The 12,116-nt window shown below is 28.2% G+C and overlaps 1 long non-coding RNA gene across 3 annotated transcripts; it reads right to left on the bottom strand.

The window, feature by feature from the left end:
* Positions 1 to 3,528: 3,528 nt before the first annotated feature.
* LOC136088554 (uncharacterized) lies at positions 3,529 to 7,779 on the bottom strand. 3 transcript variants are annotated; one of them, XR_010642261.1, is made up of 4 exons: positions 5,450 to 7,779; positions 5,232 to 5,351; positions 5,059 to 5,144; positions 3,529 to 3,745 (listed from the first exon to the last, which is right to left on the bottom strand). It is a non-coding gene; the product is annotated as an uncharacterized LOC136088554 (long non-coding RNA). The 3 variants fall into 3 exon arrangements; XR_010642259.1 differs by having other exon boundaries at positions 5,059 to 5,128; positions 5,450 to 7,642; XR_010642260.1 differs by lacking the exon at positions 3,529 to 3,745 and adding an exon at positions 4,609 to 4,968 and having other exon boundaries at positions 5,059 to 5,128; positions 5,450 to 7,642.
* Between the last annotated feature and the right edge of the window lie 4,337 nt (positions 7,780 to 12,116).

Here is a 12,116-nt window from a genome sequence, read left to right on the forward strand (position 1 = left end):
TGTTCTCATAGTTATAATAGACTCAACACTATAAATCGAATTTTTAAAGATGTTGAAGACATTAGAAAAAAATTAAATAAGAAAAAAAATCGCTTGAAAATTGCTTGAAAATCGTTATAAAGCTCGCTAGTCGCTAGCTCATTTCCCACCGGGAAATAATAATTTATAAGCTTAAATGCCTGAAAATATATATGTATTATGTATTTTAAAATTTTACATTTTCAAAAAAAAAAGTCGGTTTTTGTAGATGTCTTTTATGAGCTCGTAAATCCGTGTCAATGACACGATTTATATCTTTAAGAGCCTTTGTCAAGTTATCTCTAAAGTTAGAATAAAGACTTTAATTTTCAAGTACAGTGATAGCATGCATTGCTTTGTTCAAACTTGGTTTTGTAGCTTTGTCAGAAACATTAACGCGCTCATAATTGGATTCTTCTTCAGTTTCAAAAACATCATGTTCAGAAACTTCTGCAATGATGACCTCATCTGAGGACTTGTTGGAAATGCAAACATTAAAATCTATGTCTACTCGTCAGTTGTGAGGTTAAAATCTGCATCAAATTTTGCTTTTAAAAATTCAAGATCATCTTTTAAGTTTTCCATTACAGCCTCCTCTACATTTAAGCCACAAAAAAGATCGCTATTATCATTTGCTTTTCTACTGCTTCTAATATCATTCCTGATTCCTGAAAAGGTAGCAATCTGCATTTTCACTGCAAGTGAGCGATATTTTGCTTTAAGAGATTGGATAATTCCTTGAGCCATAGGTTGGGTGATCGAGGTTGTATTCGGTGGAAGAAAGGTAAGCTCCACCCAATCAAGTCTCTGCATGTAAGGATAGACAGAGCAATTATCTATAAATAAAGCAATTTAACTTTTCTGAAAATTAAACTTTAGATCAATTTCTTAAACCCACTCCTAGAATAATTCTGCCGACATCCAACTTTTCGGTTGGGCCCGATAGTGATAAAAAACATTTTTCACAACTTTGAAACATATAGGATACTTCGATTTTCCAATTACAAACTTGACAGTTTTTCTCCTTTAACATTAACCACGACCATCCCAGTGAGGAAAATTTTACTATGCTTGCCTCTTGTGCACTTTTCATTTTTTAAATGTAAACTTTTGTTAGACAAACATAAAAAGGGGCCAAATTTATCTGCATTAAAAGTATTTTCAAATGGGTATCGAGGGAGAATTGTAAGCAGTGTGGTTTTGAGCCATGGATCGATCATTTGTTTATTAACCAACTTTGCCTCTCCAGAAATGGTTTAAAAGGTATACCATACTTACAAAACAAATTTGTAATTGCTTTGACAAAACTTGCACATATGTTTGAATGTAATTTCGACGTTATTGCAAGTTTTCAAAATGTCCAATTCTGGAAAATATTTATTTTCTTAAAACAATTAAAGAAAAAAGCTGTAAATTAAGCATATATTGTAATGTTATTAATCATAAAAATTGAATAAAATAAAATAAGAAATTAATTTAATTTTTCTTAAATTTGTCTAGCCATTCCTGGTAAGCTTGAAAATTTTTTAATGCTTAACTTTTTCGCAAAATATAAAGTTTTTTTTTAAACAAGCAAACCACTAATTGGAACATTATCAGCTCTCATTCGTTTGAACCATTTAAGTACAGATTTTATTTACTTGGTAATACGTATCCACTTTCACCCGTTTAGACAAATTTACTTGACAAAAAGCGTCAAAGATTTTATCTTTATTCTTTTTCCAGGTTGAAAGAGTGTTAAGGGAATGTCCATAAATTACGTAACGCAAAATTTCACAATTAACAAAACGAAAAAAGATTAAAAGTTTTCCCTCGCAGTCTTAATCTAAATAAAAAATCAAAATAGTCCATTAAGTTTAACGAAAATCGCCGCGCAACCGTGACGCGAAAATATGTCCAGAGCTCGTTTCGAACCTCAATCGCTTCTAAAGCAAGCACTCTAACCACTGCGCCACGGCCGAACAATAATTTTCTTAGGCGCATTTCGCGGTGACTTGGCATGTAATTGAGTTATGAAGATTTTCGAATTAAAGAGATTTCAAATTAAATCGAATTACACAGGTTTTTGAATTAGAGAGATTGTACTGTATCAGAATTATATGTTTTATGCGAATTGTTTTTTTTCCAAGACTGTTTTGATTATTTCATTGAAATTCTTAAAAATTATATATTGTTTTTAATCTGTTTACAAACAAAGAATTTTATTATTTTTATTATAGTTGTAGCCGTAAATTTACATATAATTTATTACAATTTATTATAATTTATTATATTATTATTATTAATTACATACAGCGAGCAGGGAAAACACTCCACTATAAACAATCAGTTTTATGAATATTTATTTCAAATTTTTTCCACTACCAGGAGCTTAGTCTAGTTTTAAAAGATAGTATAGTATTCGAGTAGAAATTTACTTGCTCAGATAGTTCGTTCCATAATTTTGCTGATCTATCATATAGCTAATTATGTCTTAAAAGATACTCACACCTTATTTTTATTACCAATGAAGGTTTATATGTATCTGCTACCCATGACCACATTTAAGTCAAGATTTCAGTGTTTTAATTTTTTTTTTTTTGAGTTGGATTTATCACACCTAGTAGTGTTTATATATACTTGTTTATAGTTTTATAGGTTTATATATACATTTTATTAATAGATTAATTAAATGGCGACAACGAGACAAGGAGTTAATAAATTTTGGTAGATGTATATCACTAAGTCAAAACGATGTATTAATTTAAAGATTTGGATTATATTGCATCGCAGGCGCCGAAACTCAAATGATGGTAGATTTAATCTTCTTTTAGAGTACTGAAGATGTCTCAAGCTGGAAACCCATTTTGTTGTTTTGCGTTGAACAGATTCAGCCAAGGTTGTATCTGTTTTTAAATAAGTACCCAAAATAGACAACGCATATTAAAGGTGTGGTCTTATAAACACTTTAGTTAAATTTAGAACCATACTTTCATCAATGAATGTCTTTTAGAATACCAGATATTGTAAGAATGTAAAGACTACTGTTTAAAGACGTGTGCTCCAAATGAGGTTCCCAGCCGGCAAATAACGTTGAATTAACGTTGAAACCTAACGTAGAATTTACGTTAATTTAACGTTTAGAATGAAAGTTTTTTTCAATGTTGATTTATCAACGTTAAATCAACATTAGATTCAAACGTTATACCAACGTTGATTCGACGCAAAAAAATGTTACAATAACGTTAAATTTACGTTGAAACAACGTTAAGAATGACAGTATTTTTAACGTTGATTTATCAACGTTAAACCGGCTGTTAAAAAACGTTTTGTTATCACAGAAACCGTTGATAAAAACTGAGATCACCATCAAAACGTAGTATGCATGTCCAATAGTGCTGTTGCACTTCTCTATTACATTATTAAGGTATATTACGGATATTAAATCTACTCATATTCTATACTTAGACTATTTAGAACCTTTTCAGTTTAGTCTAGTTAAAATAGTATTATTAAAGCAAGAGATAAAAGTTGTTTTATTGAAAAATGTATTTAAATAATACATATATTTACATATAATTGAATAAGATCTACAAATAATTGAATATAATCTACATATAATTGAATAAAATCTACACAAATTTCTTCTCTTTTCCATCACCTTTTTGAAATGAAGCGTATTTTAGAGAACCAAACAATATTCCACTAACCGAGGTTTCTTTTGCTTCATTGAATACAATAGAAGAAGCTGTAAATAAAAAAAATATATTAAAAAAAAAAAATCAAAAAAGGCAAACTTGAAAAAAATATAATGAATGGAAAGGTGTTACAACTTATAAAGGTATTCATTTATTATTATAAAGGTATATACATTTTTTTTATAAAGGTATTATAAAGGTATATACATTTTTTTTATAAAGGTATATACATTTTATAGTATTATAAAGGTATATACATTTACAAAGCCATATAAATTAGTGTTTCTGAGTACATTTTTCCACCTTTGCCCTTCATATCCATGAAGGCCATAAAATTTTTTCGAAAAAACTCTGAATTTTTAAAAGGTAATTTAACTGTTAGACAGGGCCGTTACGAAGAGGTCTCTCATGGGGAAGTTGGGGGGGGGGGAGAGAGGGATTGTATGTATTTTTTGCAAACTAGAGACACACACACACAAAAAAAAGGTCCTCAATATTAGCAATTACCCAACTATGGTTCAAAACTTGCTAATTGTGTCAACCTAAATGCTTATATGACAGCTTTGGGGGGGGGGGTATATATTAGTAGAAAATCACTTAACAAAATTTTTTTTTCATTTTACACTGAGTTTCGTCAATAAAGACATCAAAAATGATGAATCTTTATTGATGAAACGCAATGTAAAATGAAAAAAAATTTTTGTTAAGTGATTTTTTACTAATACATAATTGTGTATTAGTATATATATTAGTATATATATAATTATGTATTAGTATATATATATATATATATATATATATATATATATATATATATATATATATATATATATATATATATATAATTGATTTTTTAACGAGATTAAATAAAAATAACTACATGATTTCTTACTACTAAAAGTTTCATGCGTTTAGCAATCATCAGGTAAAAAAATACATGTATTTTTATTTTCATTTAATCTTGTCAAAAAATCAATTATATAGCTCTGATATCATTTATCGAGCACTCTTGTTGAATATATGCTCACAGCAAAATTAAACTTTTATATATATATATATAAAAGTTTTGGCACATATATTATATTATATATATATATAAAAGTTATGGCCGTGGCGCAGTGGTTAGAGCGCTTGCTTTATAAGCAGGAGATCCAGGTTCGAAACGAGCTCTGGACAAATTTTCGCATCACGGTAAGGAAGGAGGCGTGAACTTCCCGGTTAAATGCACTTTCGCGGTGCTCTGTGACAAGACCGTTAGGACTTCTTGGGGCACCTAAAAATAAAATAATATATATATATATATATATATATATATATATATATATATATATATATATATATATATATATATATATATATATACCTATAGATTTGATCAATAAACAACTGGGGTTAGTGCACTGACACTTCATCTAAATCTTTGATAACTGAACCTGTAAAATATAATTACTAATTTATGGTATAAATTACAAAAATATTTTTATTTTTAGGTTTAAAAATTGAAACTTATAGAATCAAAGCACATAAAACTAATACCTGCTTGGGGAATTCTCTTTGTTTATGTTTTCTTTTTCGTAAATAGACATTCTCATTATAACATTTTTCTTTTGTAGTTGTAAATTCAAACTTTTCACAATCTGTTTGCTTCCTGTAGAACTGAAATAGTGATATGAATAGTTATATGAATAGTTATATATTTTGTATTAACAAAATAAATGCAGTTTTATCACTAATCCAATTAGATAGAATTATACCTTCTTCTCCTTGTAAATCTTCATTCCAAACAGCTCTTTTCCCCATATTTGATTTTGAAAATATTATATGAACATATAAAAAAATGAAGAAACCATAATATAAGCGTACTAACAGGCCTAGTTAAACTAGCTAAATCTTGACATTTTATAACCATGATACTTGCTAAATAATAATATTAGTAGACATTATTAGCAAAGATAAGATTTTCTTTATTTTATAAATTTATTATATTTTAAATTCATTTTTATGAATATATTTATTATTCTATTAATCTGCATAGTTCTGAGTATATTATGTTAAAATAACTCAAGGCATCAAAAAAAAAAAAAGAAAGAATCCCAGATTGCTAAAACATAATTAACTACATAAGAGTAATATGGAATATTGAACACATCTTCATCTAATAAACATTAATATTAATACCAATTTTTAATACCATATCATTAGTATTTTTGTTTTTATTAAAAATAAAAATATTATATCAGTTAAGCTTTTCTTATTTTACTTAAAACATCAACTCAATCCTACGTTTTTTCATAACTGAAATTTTTTTTTGGTAATGTTGAATTAACACTGAAAACAAAATATTAGTAGACAACAAGAAAATATTTCTTTATTGAAATATATGTAAATATTTATAACAATCAATCTGATTTCCTTTCTTTTCCGCCACCTTTTTGAAATGGAGCATATTTTAAGAAGTCAGACAAAATGCCATCAAGTAAAGTTTCAGTCGCTTCATTGTATTGAATAGAAAAAGCTGTAAATAAAAATTAAAAAGTTTTATATATCTTATAAAGGTATACCTTTCATAGCATCATATAGTCTGGTAAACTTCTGTTACCATAACAAGAAAAAAAAAATTAGTCCTGATCTGAATAACAAGTTAACACCAGGAATAGCATCTGGTTGTAAAAATTGCCTAACCTCCCACAATTATAATGTATTATAATTGTATTAAGGAAAATGAAACTGTAGACATTTAACATTAATTTCCCTTGAACCATTGAAATTATACTACCAAATAAGAAGCTATTGTTCTAATATATACAGTTATAAGTTTTTATAAGTTTTGACATAAAGCTGTAGACATAAAACTAAAAAAAGTTATGAAACTAAATGATATAACTATTTATTAAAATACTTATTAAAACTCACTCCTGATGATTGTGTTTTTTCGTCATTTAATATCTTGTCCACTTCAACAAATTTAGCTACCGACAAAATAAAACTTATTTGGCTTATAAATTTACTATTATAATCAGGCTTTGTCACTGTGTTTTGGGATTTCTTATATCAGTGAGAAAATATAACACTCTCTTTTGAAACTCTATAATTTAAAATAGTTTCACAAAACAACTTTTGTTGAACATTTTTACAAACCTAATAAAATTAAACAAAAAATCACTAAAAAATAATTAATAACATACTGCCTTCAGCCATCAAGAACTTGTTAACGTTATCTAATTTTGTTACTCTGTTGCCATTTTTCTTATCCTCACTGAAAGATAAAAGAACTTTGCTTCAGGCTCCAAAATCAGTTACTCTCGAAAGCAAGTGTGGTGGTCAATACTGTTATTGTGGTCTTGAGACTGGTATACAAAAAGCTGTTTCTGCAGATAGAATAAGGCTTCTGCTATCAGTATAGCTAACAGCTTGTTTACTTATTCACGTGAACAGCAGTGCTCTACTGCCATTTCGCCAGTTTATGATTGAAACTTTTAAGAAATTGAAAAAAACGATGTCTCTTAATAAAAGAGACATCGTTTTTTTCAATTGCTTCTGAGAAAAACACAGTATCATTGTCACTTTAAGACAAATAATCATAAAGAAATTCTTCACTTTCATATTCGCTTTCCGAATTTTTGTCTTCTTCTACCTAACTTATATTTTGTGTAAATTTTGAATTGTCATTATATTTTTCGACTTTCTCTTCTTCACTACTAGAAGATGATTCTGCCAGAGCTAGAACATTAGAGTGGCATTTTCTTAAATAAGCCATTAATTTCTTTTGTCTTAAAAATAAGTAGAAATTTGAATACTAGATAAAACGCTGTTGAAAATTCAAAATTTCACACATAAACACCCTCTGTTTTGCACATTATACTAAAATATTGTTTTAATTACTTTTTCGCTTTAACTATTTTTACTTTAAGCACCAATTCAACGGACGGTTTTTTTATAATTAAGTTTTTTTTGTTAACGTTCATTTGTAGTTGAAAAACGTTAAATAAACAACGTTTAAACGTTGTTTTAACGTTGAGACATAGTTGAACAACGTTGAAACAACGCTTCAACCAAATTTCAACGTTGAAACAACGTAGAGATGCCGGCTGGGGTTAGATGTAAGAATGATTCCCAAATACGCTCTTCAGTAAAGCTTCTTAGACATTGACTTATAACTTGGTTATTTTGCAGAAAGTAAGTGTAATGATAATTGATTTAACCATAATAGATAACACAGCATTTTAAAATAATTATCTTAAGTAACCAATTTTCGACCACATGTATAATAAAGTTTTGACCACTTGTATACCAATAATGATCCTGCAAATTAACAAAATTAGTTTGCAATTAGGTTTTAGAAAAAAATTTAGTATCATTGGCAAATACCTAGGATGTTTCAGCAAGTTTTGCAAGATCGTTTGCGTAAAAAATAAAGAGGAGCTAATCGAAAACAACCTTTAAAAACACCACTGAGAACATTTTCTCAAATATTTCAAAAGCTATATTAGATTTAGTGACACCCATCCTTAGTAAATACTTTTGTAATATATCAAGAAGTTGTATGTTCACCTTGAAATGACCGTGTGATGCATAAAAACTAAAGATTTAATTTACTGTTTTTAATAACGTGTAAAGAAAAAACAATGTTAATACAAGCCATACAACTTTGGGATTAAAATAATGATAAAAAAACGTCAAAAACACTCATCAATATAATGTGTAAATAAACGGATAAAATGACGTTTTAATTGATATGTTTGTTTTTATTATAAATATTTCTGCTAATGAACATGTGTTTATCATTATAGCAAATTTTTCAGCATATAATGTTGACAATTAGTTTTTAACAAGTCTAATAAATAAGGGAGAGTGGGGAGAAGTGGGACACGTAAATTTTTTTTATAGAGTAACTACAATACCTTTTTTATTTGATATATAAACTGAACCATTCTATTTATATTTCTATTTCCAGCCAATTATAACAAAGTATATATTTTTGCTTTAAGAGAAACTGTGCCATTGGGGTAAAATGGGACAAGTGTAAGTAGAAATAGGACAAATAAATTTAAAACAACATTTTAACACTATTAAACATTTTAAACTATTAAATAGAAACTGATAAAATCATAAAATCATCTAATCGACATAAAAATGTTTAAGAGCTTTCACCAATCGAAATAATCAAATGGCGAAGCAAAGAAGCGGGTCATAGATATTTCTTCTTCCTGTCCCACTTCACCCCAATGTAAACACTTTTTTAAGGTACATTTCAAAGTTAGGGCTTCTAGCGCACGCAGGGAAACAAAGCAATTTCTGCTAAATATAGGGAAGAAATTTAATTTTTTACTTTAGATAACAGTATTTAGGCACCACTCATAATTACAAATTTAAGGCTGTCCCACTTAACAAATTAGTTAAATTTAGAAATTTAAGGCTGTCCCCTATAGCGATTGCGTGTAATTAAAAACCCGTTTATTAAGATCAGGTTTTTCGCACATAACGTCTAACGTTTCTTTGATTTTTAAGTGATGCGAAGTTTGGGCATAGTCTAATACTGAAAAAGATCTTTATCGGCTAGATTAAAGCAATTAGTTTTTGAATAAATATGTTGATTTATATGAGAAGTCTTTAGTAATTTTAAATGTTCGTCAATTCTTTTACTCAAAAGTCGAATGGACTGACCCACTATTAGTTTTTAGTATTTTGACACTCTTTGTCCTACTGGAGAGAGACAATGGGGAAATACTACCAAGCCAAGCTCCAATAGTTTTTAACACCTCAAATTTGCAATGGAAGGACGGGTTAATTTTACGGAGGAAATTTTCGTGGTCTTTTTAAGAGTTTTTCTAAAGAGTTTTGCTTGGAGATTGTTGAGTTGAGAACGGTAAGTTGCTACCGTAACTTTTTAACTACTATTCAAACTATCGAGAAGTAATCACAACAAAAATCACGATCTACGTAAAGAAATCGTATTTTAAATACCTCGATACTAGTTTTAAATATAAAAGTATTAGGCAATTTCTACTACTTGCTTAAACCTTATTTTTGCTTCTCCCTTTAGCTATAGGTTTGTTACGTTCTTAAAGAACGTTTTTCGGAAAGGAACTTATTGTCGGATTTTATTTTGTGTTAGGGGATCGTCCATAACTTACGCAATGCTAAACTTATTTAAAAAAATAGGCGCAGAAGTTTATTTGCTCTTTTGCACGGCTGTTCCATTGAACTTAAAGCGGTATTTTAATTTTTGGTTTAATTAAAGACTCTGCGAGGGAAAACTTTTGATCTTTTTTGTTTTGTCATTAGTTAAATTTAGCGTTGCGTTATTTACGGACGATCCCCAGATACTCTAGGGATTTTGCTGGATTTAAAATCGCTATATTTTAAATATAGAGATACAAATACCTTATTGTAAATCTAGTAATAAAATACTGCCAATTCTTATCTAGACATTTTTTGAGGTTAGAATTATATTGTTTTATCTCCACATTTTTTAGTTTTGAGAAAAATTGATTTAAAAAACAAAAACTTTAGGAGACGGCATATAAAAAGATTTTTATTTCTTATGTTTTCTTCACATTTTTTTTATTATAACTTAGATTTCAATACAGTAGAAAAACATTATTTTGAGGTACATAACACAATCAATAATTTAAATTTTTTAAAAAGTGGAGATAGAGCAAGATAATTTTAACCTCGCAATTTATTGATTTAATTTTAATCTAGAAACTTATTATTAGTTGTTCAAAAGGCACAACATGAAAAAATAACAATAAAGTCTAAATATTGTTTACAATTTTTTCTAAACTTTTTTTTTTTTTTTTCCTTTCTTAACCATGAGATTTCTAATACATAATAAAAGCTAAAAACTTTTTAAATTCTTGCTTCTATAGCATCCAGCTTAAAATCAATGCCAATTTCAAAGACATTAGTTTTTGCCCAAGGTGTTCTGGATCCTCTCAGACAAAGAATAGTTGAACGAAGTATCTCGAAAGATAACTTTGTTCTTATTTACGTCATTACAATCGAGTACTTTCGTATGAAAAAAAAACTTTCGACATAATTTATTAGGATGACAACCATTCCATTTTCTTTTAACTTTTCTAGATAAAAATTATCTACTAAAGTATGTCAAAAGTATTTTTTCGTATGACGAAAAAAAACTTCCGACATACTTTATTAGGATGACAACCATACCATTTTTTTTTAACTTTTCTAGATAAAAATTTATCTAAAAAAGTTAATGAAAATGGAATGGTTGTCATCCTAATAAAAATTATTCCACTGTTCAGCTTTTCATATCTTCATCTTCATCAGTTGTTCCAACTAGTTCCAGTGCTAAGAAACTAGTTGCTGTCAATAGAATTGAAAGTTGTGGTGATAAACAAATTGATAATTATTTCGTTTTGATTAATTTTATCATATTAAAGAGTTTGATTTCAAAAACAGTTTGTTAGTGCTGTTATCGTCCTCTTTTAATTGAAGATAAATAAAGTCACAGAATGGGCTTTTCTCATTTACTCAATTTGAATTGCTCAGCTTGTGGCTGGTCAACGTGTATTTACACTTCACCAGGAATTTTATGGAAAACTAAACCAGAAAAAAGTAAGAAAAAAACTTTTGATGTAAATATGCGTGCAGTTATTGGTTTTCGAGAAATTTGTAGTGGATTTAGTTCTATGAAATCGTTTTCTTCATGCATGAACTTAGATTGTTTGACACTGAATGGGTTTCAAATAGTTAGCCAAGATGTTATGACAGCTTACAAAGAAGTTGCAAATAATAGTATAAAAAAAGATGTGGGCACATGTTGATGAATGGAGTAATTACTGCATTATCTGGTGGTAAGCGTATTGATGTAGAAGTTCTCTCAAAATACTGCAAAGGATATGAAATGTTTAAAAAGAGAAATTATTCACCAAAGTTTAACTCTTGGGAAGTAGGATATAATTCTTTCATTAATCATCATATATCTTCTGGATAAATTTTTCAATATATATAGATATATATGTATTGAAATATATATTTCTATAAATATGTTATAGATTCAACGGAATCTATAGGTGCAGTGAATATTTTTAAGAAATCTGTCCAAAAGAATAATTCAATTTATACGGAATATCTCGGTGTTGGAGACATCATTTTTTAACGATGTTTTATCTGCCGATCCTTATCACGAGTTGAAAGTGATACCAGAAAAACTGGAACATGTTGGTCACGTTCAAAAAAGATTTCAATTTTTCAATTGTTTTTTAAATTTGTGATAAAGAGTAATTTTCAAAAAATTTTAAAACACATGGGTTAAACGGTGAACAAGTTTTTTTTATTACTGTATCAATTTTCAATCCTTAAGCTTTTTATCAGATCAAGATATTATGTTTTAAAATACAGCAGTATTTGTTGTTCTTTTTTCCGCAATTATGAATTTTTAATAAGTTTAAA

Source organism: Hydra vulgaris, chromosome 12, assembly GCF_038396675.1.
Source record: "Hydra vulgaris chromosome 12, alternate assembly HydraT2T_AEP".
In the NCBI taxonomy this organism is placed as follows: Eukaryota; Metazoa; Cnidaria; class Hydrozoa; order Anthoathecata; family Hydridae; genus Hydra; species Hydra vulgaris.